This window comes from Heterodontus francisci, chromosome 3 (genome assembly GCF_036365525.1).
Source record: "Heterodontus francisci isolate sHetFra1 chromosome 3, sHetFra1.hap1, whole genome shotgun sequence".
NCBI classification, from domain to species: Eukaryota; Metazoa; Chordata; class Chondrichthyes; order Heterodontiformes; family Heterodontidae; genus Heterodontus; species Heterodontus francisci.
In genome coordinates this window covers 107,343,752-107,361,121 of record NC_090373.1, presented here as the reverse complement: position 1 = coordinate 107,361,121, position 17,370 = coordinate 107,343,752, and the positions used below count along the sequence as shown (strand labels likewise).

General features: G+C 43.9%; 1 protein-coding gene across 4 annotated transcripts in view; it reads left to right on the top strand.

Moving 5' to 3' along the window:
• pkib (protein kinase (cAMP-dependent, catalytic) inhibitor beta) overlaps positions 1–17,370 on the top strand; it is a 136,532-nt gene that overhangs the window by 88,855 nt on the left and 30,307 nt on the right. Inside the window, exons 2-3 of one of the 4 annotated variants that reach the window (XM_068018333.1) lie at positions 2,781–2,874; positions 3,235–3,279. The exons of the other annotated variants lie outside the window; for them this stretch is intronic. The gene's annotated coding sequence lies outside the window, so the exon portion shown is untranslated. The remainder of the gene's footprint in view (positions 1–2,780; positions 2,875–3,234; positions 3,280–17,370) is intronic. 4 annotated transcript variants of the gene reach the window in all.

Below are 17,370 nucleotides of genomic sequence, written 5' to 3'. Positions count from 1 at the left end.
GATGCCAGTGTTGTAGCTGGACTGGAACAGCTTGGCTCGGGGTGCGGCACGTTCTGGAGCACAAGTCTTCAGTAATATTGCCGGAATGTTGTCAAGACCCATAGCCTTTACAGTATCCAGTACCTTTAGCCATTTCTTGATATCACTTGAAGTGAATTGGATTGGTTGAAGACTGGCATCTCTGATGCTGGGGACCTCAGGAGGAGGCCGAGATGGATCATCCACTTGGCACTTCTAGCTGAAGATGGATGCCAATGCTTCAGCCTTGTATTTTGCACTGATGTGCTGAGCTCCCCCATCGTTGAGGATGGAGTTATTTAGTTTTAGTTTTAGTTTAGAGATACAGCACTGAAACAGGCCCTTCGGCCCACCGAGTCTGTGCCGACCATCAACCACCCATTTATACTAATCCTACACTAATTCCATATTCCTACCTGTCCCCACATTTCCCTACCACCTACCTATACTAGGGGCAATTTATAATGGCCAATTAACCTCCACAACCTATTTGTGGAGCCTCCTCTTCCTGTTAGTTGTTTAATTGTCCACCAGCATTCACGACTGGATGTAGCAGGACTGCAGAGCTTAGATCTGATCCATTGGTTCTGGGATCACTTCGCTCTGTCTATCACAGGCTGCTTTCGCTGTTTGGCATGCAAGTAGTCCTGTGTTGGAGCTTCACCAGGCTAACACCAAGGTTGGTGGTCCTTCAAATATGGTGCCAGCACCTGCCATTGAGTGAGATGACAACACCATCGGTGTCCCCTTCCTCACCTCAGGCCCTTGTTTCCATGGGCCCCATGCCTCCCCTTCCTTAATTGGCCGGATGCTGTGTGATCACGGTCGGCCGGTCACATTACCCTCGTCTGCCGGCAGCACTCGCTTCCAGTGCCACTGTCAACAGCCTCACCTTCAATTTAAAATTCAGCCCCCATGGTTTGAAATCTCTTTCCATTCATATAGTGGTGTTGTTTGATAGTAGCTCTTGTATAGTTACATGAGTTAAATATATTGTTCCAAGCACTCATGGAAATCCCATGATCTGATTGAAATTAACGGCCCGCTTACCTATTTATCTTGGTCTTGTGTAATACGTAATGAATTGGACTGCTTTTCCAAACAGGGCATTAACTATGTGCCTTCTTAACAATGGTCAACATATTCACTGACCTGGCAGTAGTTGGTTGTTGCCTCTTCAAATTTTTTTTAATTTGTTCATTGGATGTGGGTGTCGCTGGCTAGGCCAGCGTTTATTGCCCATCCGTAATTGCCCTTGAGAAGGTGGCGGTGAGCTGCCTTCTTGAACTGCTGCAAATCATGTCAGGTAGGTACACCCACAGTGCCATTAGGAAGGGAGTTCCAGGATTTTGACCCAGCAACAGTGAAGGAACCACCATTAAGTTCCAAGTCAGGATGGTGTGTGACTTGTAGGGAAACTTGCAGGTGGTGGTGTTCCTATGCATTTGCTGCCCTTGTCTTTCTAGGTGGTAGAGGTCATGGGTTTGGAAGGTGCTGCCTAAGGAGCCTTGGTGCGTTGCTGCAGTGCATCTTGTAGATGGTACACACTGCTGCCAATGTGTGTCGGTGGTGGAGGGAGTGAATGCTTGTGGATGGGGTGCCAATCAAGCGGGCAGGAATGATCCAGTGGCCAACAGTTAAGGGCGGTAGAGATTTTCTGAGCTGGCGTAAGCTTTGTCCTGCTTCTTGAAACAGGCTGCCGATTTCTCTGTAATATGACGCAGAGCTCTTCCCGGGCTTCTGAGCTGAACTGCAGACTCCTTACACATAACCAGGGAAATATTCATATATGATCCTCTGGGTTTGCGAAGCCTGGTGACTGGGTGCCTGCAGAAGTGTAGTGCTACTTTATGAGAAATTGCTTCTCAATGCAGGGTGATTCCCATTTTCCCAGCTCAAAAGTGGGCAGGCCAAGATATTTCAAAAAGGCAATGTGCATGCATAAAATAAGATCCAATGTCGCAGAGCCTTTTTAAAAATCCAGCGTTAGAAAACTGTACCTTTCTTGCTCAGATTTAATTTCTCTAAATTATTGATGATTACCTCTGAACTCCATCCCTTTCATTTATTATGCCAAAAAAATCCTAACTTTTCAGGCAAGTTAATCTGGCTTCTAATGCTGTTATCATTTCTGCCATTAACTTGTACTTGCTTTAGTTGGTAATGTAAGAAATTCACATTTGTTTATGAAATTATCCCCAGCTGTGCACAAAAAAGGTTATTGCAGTTCAGTGGGCAGTTTTATAAAGGTCAACACAGCAGTAACCATTGTCCTCTCAGCAGCTTTTGTTCCTTGAATAGAATAAGCTGTTTCATCATAATCAAATGTGATAGGATAGCTACCAAATAAGGCAGCGGATTTAACTTGCTTCTGAAAACTATGCCAATTTCTTCTGACATTGTAAGTGTATCTTTTTTTGCGATGAAATTAGAAATTGATTTCTTTTCTGGGAAGATGGGTTTGTATCAGAATAAGTAACAGCTATTACAAAAATCGTTCTTAGAAGAGTACACTTATAAGCTTATATCAACATAGCACAGTGAGTCTTTTGCAGAATTTACAGCTGTAATAGAGTATTAGTACTCATCTGATGTTTTACAGTTGTAACATTTTCATTTTTTGTTGCTATAAAAGATTTGGCATCTACTTTCTGCCTTTAGCAGTATCTGAGAGGGGAGGTACGGACAGGCAATGCAATTTAATACTGTGGCAGGCAAATACAGTTTTCAGTAATCACTCAAGTGTGCTCTTTGTCCATCAGTGCCTGCAATAAGCAGCAGACCGTGGCTATTCTCAAACACTTTGCGTAGGATTGCTTCAAGAAAGGGAGGCAAGGGTTAAGTGTATCTGGACAGGTGAGTCAGTTCTCTATCAGAGCCACCAAGCGATACTACAAAACTTGTAAATGATGTGGGTGGTTTTCTATTCATACGTTGACTTTTAAAAATTATTTTCCATAATTCTGAGATAATGAAAGGAAAACCTGAACTAAAAGCTTTAGACAATATCAGAAGCTTACAAAAGCAAAACTTGGGGAACCTATAATTAGAATACAGATACTCAATCTATTGATATATATATATGAATGGGAAAAATTATTGTACTATTAATTTGCTTACTTCTGGCCATGTCTAATCATCAGTACACTGTCTATTTAATAAGAATGACCTTCACAAATAGGTATTAATTGATTTTCAACACTTTTTTTATTGCAGATTTCTCAAGAAATAATATTTTAATTGAGGGAAATTCTGTTTTTGGTAATATTTGTTTTCTAACCATTTTTAAAGTTTAAATGCATTACCCTTGCTACTGTTTTAGGAGCTTTATTTTATTTTCAAACTGTTCCAGGTAGAACCTGCATTATACAATGATTTAGCTGTAAGGCAGTGAAAGACATCTGTTTAAATGAGTCTTTTAATTAGTCCAGTAGTTCTGGGTCTTGCTGAAAGGCAGTTTCTGACAAGTTGCTTTAACATCATGTCACAACAAAGCTGTCACAGCATCTGTTTTGCAGTTGAAGTATGATGCATACTATTCCTTCATGATTTTGTTTTCTGAATAAAACACATTTGTGCAGAGCTTATTTTGAGCTAACGCTCTTCAATAAATTCAAAATGAAAAGAGTCTGGGTTCGATATGATCAATAACATTGCATTCAAATTGAAACATTGGATTTAGACTTTGCTGTAAACTAACATAGTTAATTTCTTTGTAATGAACTCTCATCCAAATCATATAAAAACAAAATAAATTACTAAATATTGATCAGGGTAAACAAATAGGATGCGTGTAAGATAGTACCCATAACAAATTCCTAATCCAAGGAGAAATACCAAGCAACATTGGAACAGTGCAAGCTTCAATATTGTTAAAGAAAACTTTTTATTGTTTTCTATTACCGTCTCCACATTTGCCTCCTTTTATTCTGTATAAATGAATCCTGTGTTTATTTCATTATTATTTTTATGATTTACTTTTTTTTTTATTCTCTCTCTTGGACTAATCTTGAAAGGTATAAACTGATGGAAGGAATTGCTGATTTTCCCATAATGAGACTATTTGTGTTTGTAATAAAAAAGGTTGTGATGATCATCAACGGTTTCCATTTACAAAACCTGCAGGAAAAACAGAAAACATTTGTTGCTAAGCAACAGCATTTTGTAAGTGCACTTATCCTCTGTGTATATAAGAGGGAGGGAGTTAGTGAGTTGAGAGTGGCAGGGACAGTAATATAAAAAGAATTAACTGTCCTTTTAATTAAATGTGTTTTTATTTGGGAGATAGAGGATGGGAGGCCAGTGTGAAAGGTAATACGATAATAAGTGCTCACTGTTTAACAAATGGGCCACAGATTTTGGTTCTGTAGCTCCAGTTGTTTTGGTGCCGGTTTAGTACTAAAATGACATCCCCGCCAAATCAGGTGAAGCTGTTAGCATGGGCATTCTGAGCGTGCACCAGAAGTAGGCACAGTAGGCAGATCATTACGTTAGCCAGCGTTCAGCAGCATGATGGAGCCTCAAGCAGCGCTATTTAAAGCGACCGTCAACAACTTACAAATTAGTCTCTGATTACTTTCTAACGGTTCTGTTTATGTTTGTGAAAGTGCTGAGTGTTTTGAGGAGTTGGTCACAGTTCATGAAATATGCAGGGGGTGGTGTCACACATGGTTGTCAAAGCAAGGGGTCGGGGCACACCACTTGCTCCCAGTCATGGATGTCATAGTAGCACTACCCCTTGAGCTGCAGCATGAAAGGGAAATGGTGCAGAGGCGGCAAAGAAGCAAGCAGCTGGCAGAGGGAGGAGGGGGAGGGCTCTCAGCAGGAGGCCTTTTCACATAGGATCTTCCAGGAGTACTATTCTTACCTCCACCTAAGCAAAGAGCAGTATGTTCATCATCTGCAATTCATGATGGAGGTGCTCACCACGCTTTGCCACCTCTTAGAATCAGACCTGTAGCCTCAGAGCAGGGTAAGGACAGCACTGCCAGTGGCAGTGAAGGTGACTGTGGCCCTGAATTTCTACGCTTTGGTCCTTCCATGCTGGAATAGACCATATATCTAACATTGGACAATTTGCCATCCACTGCTGCACCAGAGAGGTGACAGACGCTCTTTATGCCAGGAGAGGGGAGTTCACTGTGTTTGTACTAAACAAAGAAGCAGACAGGATCCATGCATGCCGTTATCAGGATAACAGGCATCCCCATGGTGCAGGGTGCCATCCACGGCACACATGTGGCTTTGTGGGTGCTGCATAGAACCATAGAAATATTACGGCACAGAATAAGGCCATTCAGCATGTTGTGTCTGTGCCGGAAAAAAAAAACAGCAGCCCAATCTAATCCCACCTTCCAGCACCTGGTCCATAGCCTTGCCGGTTACAGCACTTCAGGTGCATGTCCAGGTACCTTTTAAAAGAATTGAGGGTTTCTGCCTCCACCATCATTCTTGGCAATGAATTCCAGACATGCACCACTCTGGGTGAAAAAGCTTTTCCTCATGTCCCCTCTAATCCTTCTACCAATCACCATAAATCTGTGCCCCCTGGTAATTGACCTCTCCACCAGGGGAAACAGGTCCTTCCTGTCTACTCTATCTAGGCCTCTCATAATTTTGTACACCTCTATTAAGTTACCCCTCAGCCTCCTCTGTTCTAAGGAAAACAACCCTAGCCAATCCAATCTTTCCTCATAGCTGCAACTTTCAAGCCATGGCAACATTCTTGTAAATCTCCTCTGTACTCTCTCCAGAGTAAGTATGTCCTTTCTGTAATGTGGTGACCAGAACTGTACGCAATACTCCAACTGTGGCCTAACCAGTATTTTATACAGTTCCAGCATTACATCCCTGCTTTTGAATTCTATACCTTGGCCAATAAAGGAAAGCATTCCATGTGCCTTCTTCACCACTCTATCTACCTGTCCTGCCATCTTCAGGGACCTGTGGACATGAACTCCAAGGTCTCTCACTTCTTCTACCCCTCTCAATATCCTCCCATTTTTTGTGTGTTCCCTCACTTTATTTGCCCTCCCCAAATGCATTACCTCACACTTATCTGGTTGGAATTCCATTTGCCACTTTTCCACCCACTCAACCAAACCATTGATATCTTTCTGGAGTCTACAGCTATCCGCTTCACTGTCTACTACACGGCCAATTTTTGCGTCATCAGCAAATTTCCCAATCATGCCTCCCACGTTTAAGTCCAAATCATTAATATATACCACAAAGAGCAAGGGACCCAACACTGATCCCTTTGGAACACCACTAGAAACAGCTTTCCATTCACAAAACTATCTGTCGACTACTACCATTTGTTTCCTGTCCCTGAGCTAATTCTGGATCCAACCTGCCACATTCCCCTGTATCCCATGGGCTTTCATCTTACTGACCAGTCTGCCATGTGGGACCTGGTCAAATGCCTTACTAAAATCCATATAGACCACATCCACTGCACTACCCTCATCAATCCTTCTTGTTACTTCCTCAAAAAACTCAATTAAGTTAGTAAGACATGACCTTCCTTTAACAAATCCATGCTGACGATCCCTAATTAATCTGTGCCTTTCTAAGTGGCAGTATATCCTGTCCCTCAGAATAGATTCTAACAATTTACTCACCACCGAAATCAGACAGAGTGGCCTATAATTACTTGGCCTATCCCTCGCACCCTTTTTAAACAATGGTACAACGTTCGCAGACCTCCAATCGTCTGGTACCTCTCCTGTATCTAGTGAGGATTTGAAGATGATCCTCAGTGCATCTGCAATTTCTTCCCTGGCTTCTTTAACAGCCTGGGATGCAATCCATCCGGCCCTGGTGATTTATCCACTTTCAAGGATGTCAGACCCTCTAGTACTTCCTCTCTCATTATGCTTATCATATCTAATATTTCAACACTCCTCTTTAACTACAATGTCTACATCAACCCTCTCCTTTGTGAAGACAGAGACAAAAATCTCATTAGGAACCCTGCCCACATCTTCTGCATCCACGCATAAGTTCCCTTGTACATCTCTGATAGGCCCTACCCTTTCCTTAGTTATCCTCTTGCTGTTAATGTACTGATAAAACATCTTTGGGTTTTCCTTGATTTTACCTGCCAATAATTTTTCATGTCTTCTCTTTGCTTTTCTTATTTCCTTTTTTACTTCACTCCTGCACTTTCTATACTCCCAGAACTTACCATCCCTCATTTATGGACCATCACAGCTTGGTCAAAATCCTGAAATAAAAGTGACCAGATAACAAACATTCCATACCAACTTTATACAGCAAAACATTCCACACAAACCTTAACTATCACCACCTCAGTTCCTGTCTTTCAGGTGCTTTAACCTGGCCTAGTGCTCCCATGCAGTGTTATCCCAGTGGCTGCAGCTGGTGGAAAGCTCCTGACTTTCAATGAAGCAGACTGCAGATAGTCTTGCAGATCGCCCTCGAGCAGCTCTGGATCTCGAAGTCCCGGCTTCAGACTACAGCAGTCTGGGCTGGCTGGCTGACAAGCAACAGCAAGGGCAGAGTGGCAGTGATGCGAGCATGAATGCTATTCTACTGAGAGAGGACAACAGGTCCATGCTGCACGGAAACACTGCCACCTCTCCTGGGCTGTCTCTCAGCAATCTTAGTAATCTGCTGGAGGACAGATTGCTGGACAGCTGTGACAGCCTGAAAGCCTCTGGTATTTGTAGCCAAGGTGGCAGCAGTCTGAGTCTACATGGCACAAAGCTGGGCTTGCATTACGCTGAGATTTCCTGACCTCAGTCTGAGCTTCCACTGCAGCACAGGCAGAAATCAACCAATGTCTGAGTGCTGAGACATCAACCATCAGGCGCTGCTTCAGGGTTGGGTCCGCAAGTGTTCTTACAGAGTTGGCGGCCACATCCACGCTGGAAATAATGAGCTCCAATCTCTGCACACAGCCTTGTGCCAAGTTGAAGCCAGATTCCTCCAAGCTCCTTGACACCAGGCTTTCTGATTGGCCTGCCAATGAATCAACTGTTTCTGTGTGCATGCCAATCAGTCTTTTCCTGGCCCATTGAAGTCCTCATCTGAGTCTCTGCTGCAGAACTCTTGGGTGACCTCACCTTCCTGGGAGCTGGCACCTACACTTTAATTTCCCCCTGGCCTGTTTGCAGCTCTTTTATGACTCACTGGGCTGAATTTTATGGACCTATAGGAATGGGAATGGAGGTGGAGGGGTTGGGATGGGGCCCATAAAATTGTGTGGGTAGGTGGTGGTGGAGTGCCTATCACCATCCTGACACCTTCGAATTTAGTCCAGGGCGGGGATGGCCGAGGACACTCTTGCCTCTGAGAGGCCAAATGAGGCTCTTAAGTGGCCAATTAATGATCACTTAAGGGCCTCTTCCTGCCACCACTGGTATTTTACCAGTGGTGGGGCATGCCTCCACCACGTGAGGAGGCCACCCAGTAGCTCAAGGTGGCCTCTGTGTGTGCTTGGGGGGGTGGCGGGGAGTGGTGGCAAGGGGGGCCCTCTTTCGTGTTCAATCTCTGGGCCACTGACGGCCCCCAGAAGCAAAGGTTGTCCCTGTGGCGTCATCTACCCTCTGCCCTCAGTAACCCAACCACCCGCCCTCCCCCCACCCCACCGCCGGAGCCTGCCTGAGTGGCCCCAGCGACCCCGCCCCCACTTACCTTCAGTCCAGCCTCCATGGCTGCTCCATCAAGTGACTGCTGTAGTTCCAGCAGTGGCCACTACTCCCAATACCACTGCTGAGACATGCAGAACTGCTGGCCCTCTGATTGACCAGCAGCTCATGGAGGCAGAATCCCTGTGCCAGGCAGTTAATTGCCAAATTGTTAAATACAGCTGGGGGGTCCTCCACAAGGCCGAGGCAGGGTTTCCCTCACTTCTTGGGCCCAGCATCGAGACCCCTGCTGGCTGCATAAAATTCAGCCCGCCATGTGCAGATTTCATCTCTATGCTATCTTCTATAGTTCACACTGTGTTAGTATCGGAGCTGGTGCTTGCAATTGTCAGATCGAGTGATGATGTTTCTTCTTCATCAGTCTCTTCTTCTTCTAGGCCGTCACCCTTCCGGAGCACTGCCTAGCCAAGTGGCAGTTCTCAGGTATCTGAAAGTAGAAAGGCACAAGGGAAGGGTTGGGGTGATGGGGTTGGGGAGAAGCAAAAGGTACATGGTTACACTATCTGCAGATTGTAAATCATAACAGACTATGGGATGAGGGGGAAGTGGGATGTGAGAAGGTGGATTAGGCAAGAACATAACGTCATCCTGTATGGTTTCAGTCCCGCTGCTGGCCATGGCCTCATTGACAGCCACTCCCAACACCATCTCCTCCATCACGTGAGCACATACAGCTGTGCCTGCCCCCTATGGTTGGCTGCTGCTCTGTCAATTGTGGGCCATTTGGTTCTGCAAGAGAGAAGGAAGTGTGTAAGTGTGTGTGGTGCATTTGTTGGGTGAGATGTCTGCCACAGTTGAATAACTGACAGTGTGTGCAAACTGTAAGATGTTTGTGTGGCTTTCAGCAGTGCTAAGTGTGTGGATGAGGTAAGGCTCTGGATGTGAGGTATGAATCGTGGTTGATAGAGATTGTTTGTAGGTGAGTGAAGGGGGTGCTGTGAGTGGAGCAGTGTGTGAGGCTAATGGTGCAGTTGGTAGGATGTGGCATTTAAAGATGCATTCACTTACCTTGACCAATTGTGTGAGGTCATTAAACTTTTTGCAACACTATAGCTAGGTCGCCAGGGCAAGATTTCTGGCATTGATCACGACAGCTGCCTGTTCCCACTGTCTTCTCAGTACGTGTCTGGAGGGCCTCCTGGCTCCCTGAGGGAAGAGGGCCTCTCTCTTCCTATACACCCACTGAACCAAGGCCTACAGTGTGGCATTGAAGAACCTTGGGGCATGCTCTCTGGCCTGTTGTGTCATTTTTGTAGGTTCTTCCTGGTCTTCCACCCTTTTGTCACCAATTTCATCCCCTGCTGCAGACAGAATGCAGTGTGGCTTTAAGTAGTGCAGGCTGGCTTTGTGTGATTCTCAAACTTGGGTCCCCTGCTCAGGTGCACAGTTACACAATAGCACATCACAATCATTATCATTAGCAGGCAGCATGACGTTTGCTACTCAATCACTTTGAACGGGCATGGGTTGATCACACATCGCGATCCCCACGTCTGATTTCAGAGGCTATCCAAAATTTAGCCCCCATGATGTTCCTTAAGTCTATTCCTTAATGAGTCCTCATTAAAAAGGCTGAAATGTCACTGCCAGTGGTGAACTGTAAGAAAATTTACATCTGCTCTAAGTTCAATTCACCCACTGATTTATATTCTATGTAGTTACAGTTTTTCTTTTTTCTGTATTTTTGTACACGTAATTTTACATTTACAACTGGAACAATAATGTTAAATTAATTAACACAGTTATAAGAAAAATGTGTAAGTAGCAAATATGATAACTATAGGTACAATATAGGTTGTTTGTGTTTTCAGCTAATTTGTTAGTAACCCACTAAATCATTATCTTAAAGTTCACAGGAGATGCTGCTGCCAACATCTTTTCAGAAATGTACTCTGCTTGACCTTCAATTGATTCAGTAAGGGAACTTATAGGAATCTGATTATAAATTTTATTCTGTGAAACACTATTACCAATTTCAAATATAACATTTAGCAGAGATAATAATTCAAATTTGCATTGAATTTGATTATAGTGAGACAAAATCTGGTTCAGGACAAGACTTATATTTAGACAATATTATAATGCAAAAACTCATTGCAGCACTTTATTATCAAGTCAGTGAAAAGACCAGTTGTGATGTACATTTTTTTTTATTCTCAAGGTGCCAGAGGATTGGAGAGGCAAATATGACACCCTGATTCAAGAAAGGGTGTAAGGACAGTCCTAGCAATTATAGGCCAGTCAGTTTAACATCAGTGGTGGGTAAGGTTTTAGAAACAATAATCAGGGAAAAGGTCAACAGGCACTTGGAGAGGTTTGAGTTAATTAAGGATAGCCAGCACAGATTTGTAAAAGGGAGATCATATTTGACTAATCTAATTGAATTTTTTGATGAAGTAATAGAGAACGTTGATGAAGGGAATTCAGTGGACGTTGTCTAAACGGATTTTAAGAGTTTGATAAAGTACCACATAAAAAGCTGGTTAACAAAATTGAAGCTCATGGAATAGGAAGGTCAGTGTCCAATTGGATAAAAAATTGGCTTAAGGACAGAAAACAGCAAGTCATAGTAAATGGATGTTTTCCAGACTGGAGGATGGTAGACAGTGGTGTTCCCCAAGGGTCAGTGCTAAGACCACTGCTTTTTTGCTATATAGAAATGACTTGGATCTTGGAATACAGAGTAGAATTTCAAAATTTGCCAACGATACCAAACTTGGTGGAGTGGCAAATAGTGAGGATGCTACAAATTGCCTGCAACAGGACATAGACAGGCTAGCAGAATGGGCAAACAGGTGGCAGATGGAATTTAATACCAACAAGTGTGAGGTGATGCATTTTGGCAGAAGGGATAGGGTCAGGCAATATAGACTAGTTATGTTGAATCTTTATAAAGCTCTGGTTAGGCCGCAACTAGAGTATTGCATCCAGTTCTAGTCACCACACTTTAGGAAGGATGTGAGGGTCCTTGAGAGGGTGCAGAGGTGATTTACCAGAATAGTTCCAGGGATGGAGGATTTTAGTTACAAGGTTAGGCTGGAAAAGCTGGGGTTGTTCTCCCTGGAGCAAAGGTGATTGAGGGGAGATCTGATAGAGGTGTACAAGATTATGACAGGCTTAGGTAAGTTAGACAAGGAAAACTATTCCCATTAATTGATGGTGCAAGGACTAGGGGGCACAGATTGAAGGTTTTGGGCAAGAGATGCAGGGGGATATGTGAGGAAGAACTTTTTAATGTAGCCATTGGTAATGACTTGGAACTTGTTGCCAACAAGTGTGTTGGAAGTGGAGACAATCAATAATTTCAAAAGGAAATTAAATGGTCACTTGAAGGAAATAAACTTGCAGAGCTAGGGGGAATCACATAGGGGAGTAAGACTGACTGGATTGCTCCACAGAGAGTGGACATGGACTCAATGGGCTAAATGGCCTCCTTCTATGCTGTAAATGACTCTATGCCCTGAGAGGGAAGACAGGGCCTCAGTTAACATCTCAACTGAGAGACAGCACTTCCAGTAGTGCAACACTCCCTCGGTAGTGCACTGCAGCATCAGCCTTGACTTTTGCTTTCAAGTCCTGGAATGGGATTTGAACCTGAAACTTTATGACACACAGGTAAGAGTACTACCTAGAGAGCCATGGATGACATCAATATAGCTCTTAATTCCTTTTTAGGATGCCCCAGAATGAAGGACATTAAAGCTATACTTCTCCCAATTACATTTAGATAGTCCATCATTCATGGGATTCACAATGACATTTGATGAAATAACATGTAGTGTAAACAGCCCCATAAGATGCTTATAATTGAATAGAATAACTTTACCCACTGATCTGTTCAGTTTGCATGATCTGTATGATTGGTCCCCATCCAAGCACATTAGCAGCATCCATGCACCAATCCATGCAGGCACTAGACATTTAATGGACTGGATATTGTGCTGGAGGCGGGGCTCCTGGCACCAGGCTGAAAAGGTGGGGAAAGCCCCGCCTCTGCCTTTTCGTGCCCCAACCCCCTCCCCCGAGCGATCCTCTGGTCATTTGGAATCAAAGTATTAGGAGGCGGGATATCCATCCCTTTAAAGTCTTTAAAGGGACAGGAATCCTGCCTCCAAGAGCTGCCGGTGAATCAGAGGGTAGCGCCAGTGGGAGCCGTGGCCACTGCCCGTACTACAGAGGTCTCGGACACAGGTCCAGAACAGAGGTAGGTGAGGCGGGATCACCAGGACCAGTCTGGCAGGCCTCTGCAAGGGGTTGGGGGGGGGGTGGTGATCATTCAGTCCAGTCCATGGGGCGGTGGGATCCCGGGAGGTAAATGTGTTCTCAGTAGGGGTCCTCCGTGGGCTACAAATTGTCCATGAAGGAGGGAAACCACCACCCCCCAACCCCACAAGCCTACAGGGAGAGCGCTTTGTTTTATGAAGATCCCAGTAGGCCACTTAAGGGCCTCAATGGGCCTCTGGGCGATCCTGCCCACGGTTGGATCGCTGGGCGACGGGCCCTCTGTCCTGCTGGACCCCCACCACCCGTCGCGATACTCCGTGTCCCCCACCTACGATCCCACCTCAGGGGGACTCTCAAACTCCCAGCCAATGTTTTGCAAAAACTGCTATCAGTTTCTTTAAAACCGTGCTGTCATCAGCGAGAACAAATTAAATAAATAATTAACCATGCGCAAAAGTGCAACAATGTTCTTATAAGGTGAATAACAGTCAAAACTTTTGTAGAGAAATTTGAATCTATCTCAGGAACAATGACCAAGATTTTCTTCATTTGGCACAGTAGGTGATCTGGGAACAAATTGTGCTCAAAATTGCACTAGTTTTAAGAAGTTCTTCTTGTACTCAAGTTTCCACTCAAACACCTTTTCATATCCCCAAACCTAAAATCTTCCATGAATCAGTGCATTCGGACAACGATTTAGAACATCATTTAAATGTTTTGCATTTTAATATTCCATGATGTATTTAAGAGTGGTAACCTGCTGCAGACTACTAGAAAAGATTGGATGTCCACCAAAGCTACTAAGTATCATCACCTCATTCCATGACAATATGAAAGGCACAATTCAGCATAGCGACGTCTCATCAAACCCCTTTCCTATCCTGAGTGGCGTGAAACAGGGCTGTGTTCTCGCACCTACACTGTTTGAGATCTTCTTCTCCCTGCTGCTCTCACGTGCGTTCAAGTCTTCAGAAGAAGGAATTTTCCTCCACACAAGATCAGGTGACAGGTTGTTCAACCTTGCCCGTCTAAGAGCGAAGACCAAAGTACGGAAAGTCCTCATCAGGGAACTCCTCTTTGCTGACGATGCTGCATTAACATCTCACCCTGAAGAGTGTCTGCAGAGACTCATCGACAGGATTACGGCTGCCTGCAACGAATTTGGCCTAACCATCAGCCTCAAGAAAACGACCATCATGGGACAGGACGTCAGAAATGCTCCATCTATCAATATCGGCGTCCACGCTCTGGAAGTGGTTCAAGAGTTCACCTATCTAGGCTCAACTATCACCAGTAACCTGTCTCTCGATGCAGAAATCAACAAGCGCATGGGAAAGGCTTCCACTGCTATGTCCAGACTGGCCAAGAGAGTGTGGGAAAATGGCACACTGACACGGAACACAAAAGTCCAAGCGTATCAAGCCTGTGTCCTCAGTATCTTGCTCTACGGCAGCGAGACCTGGACAACGTATGTCAGCCAAGAGTGACGTCTCAATTCATTCCATCTTCGCTGCCTCCGGAGAATCCTTGGCATCAGGTGGCAGGACCGTATCTCCAACACAGAAGACCTCGAGGCAGCCAACAGCCCCAGCATATATACCCTACTGAGCCAGCGGCGCTTGAGATGGCTTGGCCATGTGAGCCGCATGGAAGATGGCAGGATCCCCAAGGACACATTGTACAGCGAGCTCGTCACTGGTATCAGACCCACTAGTCGTCCATGTCTCAGCTTTAAAGACATCTGCAAACGCGACATGAAATCCTGTGACATTGACCACAAATCGTGGGAGTTAGTTGCCAGTGATCGCCAGAGCTGGCGGACAGCCATAAAGGCGGGGCTAAAGAGTGGCGAGTCAAAGAGACTTAGCAGTTGGCAGAAAAAAAGACAGAAGTGTAAGGAGAGAGCCAACTGCGTAACAGCCCCAACAACCAATTTTATCTGCAGCACCTGTGGAAAAGTTTGTCACTCTAGAATTGGCCTTTATAACCACTCCAGGGGCTGCTCCACAAACCACTGACCACCTCCAGGTGCTTACCCATTATCTCTCAAGACAAGGAGGCCAAAGAAGAAGAAGAACCTGCTGCAGATTCATTAATTCAACTGAAAATGAGTTTACCACAAAAAAAAATCAGCATTTTCAGTCAGAGTGTCTCGTCCATCATATCCTATATCCTAGCCTACATCATCACCTGCACACCCCAGTACTTGCTGAGCTATATTGGCTTCTGGTCCCACAGTGCCTCACCTTCATAATTCTCATCCTTATGTTTAAATTCCTTTATAGTCTTCCCCTCCTTATCTTAATAACCTCATCCAACTCTAGAACCCTTTCCCCTGAAGTCACTATTTCTCTGACTTTGGCCTCTTGTGAAACCCCCTCTCTTCACATCATCATTGTTGGCTGTGCCTTTAGTCACTTAGGCCCCATGCTCTGGAATTCCATCACTAAACTCATCTGTCTCTCCACCACCTTTAAGCCCCTTCTTAAAACCCATCTCTTGGACTAAGCTTTTGGTCTCTCCACCTAATATCTTCTTTTTTTGACTGGATTCCTTTTGTGATTATATCTCCCTGAAGTGCTTTGAGACATTTTTCTACATTAAAGATACTATATGAATGAAAGTAATTGTTGTTCTGTTGTAATATCAAAAAATTGAGCAACAATTCAAAGAGATTCAAAAAGATTTTGCTGTTAAGGTAACTTGGCCAAAAGGTTGTTGAAGCATTTAATGTTGGTAAGAGTAAAATAATTATCACAAGTGCAAAGGGCCCATTTTATACTTGCCCACTCTTTTAAATTCACATTGGCATATGGAGGGAAATATGTCTTTATGTGTTAAATGGAACAGTATGCTGATCAGAAAAGAGATCTAGAAATTACAGTAGATACATCTCAGAAACTGTCATCCCCGTGTGTCTAGCTTCATTTGTAAATAAAAAGCAAATACATTACTGGGCTGTATTAGCAGAAGGGGTATACAAATCAGATGGAAGATTGTTGGTGCTTAAGGCACTGGTCAAATCGAATCTAGAGTAAGATGTAAAGTTCTGATCACTTAATCGTAGGAAGAATCATTGCTATTGAGATGGTACAGAGGTGAGTAACAAAAATTACTCCAGGTGACGAGTTTAAGTTATAATGAAAGTTTCGGTAAGATAGTGGTGACTTTTGGGGAGTAAATGAATTTTGATGTGACTTAAATGAAGTTTTCAAGAATATACAATTGACGTAGTTAATCTGAGCAAATGGCTTACGAGGATGAAGGGTTGAAATAAAGGCACAAGTTAAGAATTATGAGTTGGTGTAACTAGTTTTATATAAAGGAAAGCAGACATGTGGCATAACTTTGTAATAGTCATTATCGGTTCACGAGGTGATTAAGGGTTGATCAGTATGGTGCAAATGGGGAATTCAGAGGTATCAAAAAGGGTATGTTTACTGGACTTCATGGCTACTTTTCTCAATTCCTAAAAATTCTTGTGACCAAAATTACTCGAGGGTTCTGCCAGTCTCCTGCTGTAAGTCTGGTGGAATCTCCAGAAAATGAGGGAAACCCAGAAAGCTGCACATCTTATTATTTTCCCCCATCAGCCTCCCCACCAACCCCCCACCCCATCAACCCCCCACCCCCACCTCATCCCAAGAGCAGGTGGATACCTGAGTTTGTAGCCAGTTAATTGTCTGTAAAACATGCTCCTGCTTACACTCCTAAATGGCCTAGATCTAATTTTAAAAGTATGCTCCCTTGGCCTAGATTCCTCCTCTGTATCTACCCTATCGGATCCTGTGAATATTTTAAACATCTTGATTTGCTCACCATTCAACTTTCTTATTTCTCCCACTTTAATTTAGCTCATCTTTCCTACTCTTTTCATCTGTGGTGATAGCTTGCTGTATGGGTTTTGGCCATAGTTCCAGGTTTCTCAATTTTAACAAATCCTTTGCAACAACTCTGCAGTATGTGTTACTATATATATATATATATATATATATATAAAACCAAAGCTGCAGAGCTCAGAATAACTTTGGGACAACTTGATTATAGTATAGATATAGTAGAAGCCTCGTAACTGGAACACCCCTGTTGGAGGAAATTGTTTCATTTTACTTAATCCTTCTATTAAGCAAATGCTGTAAAGTATATTGGGAATGCAATGGTGCCTCAGTAAATACTCACTGTAAGTCAGCTTTTATTTATTTATTTATTTTTATTCATTCATGGGATGTGGGCGTTACTGGCCAGGCCAGCATTTATTGCCCATCCCTAATTGCCCTTGAGAAGGTGGTGGTGAGCTGCCTTCTTGAACTGCTGCAGTCCATGGGAGGTAGGTACACCCACAGTGCTGTTAGGAAGGGAGTTCCAGGATTTTGACCCAACGACAGTGAAGGAACGGCGATACAGTTCCAAGTCAGGATGGTGTGTGACTTGGAGAGGAACTTGCAGGTGGTGT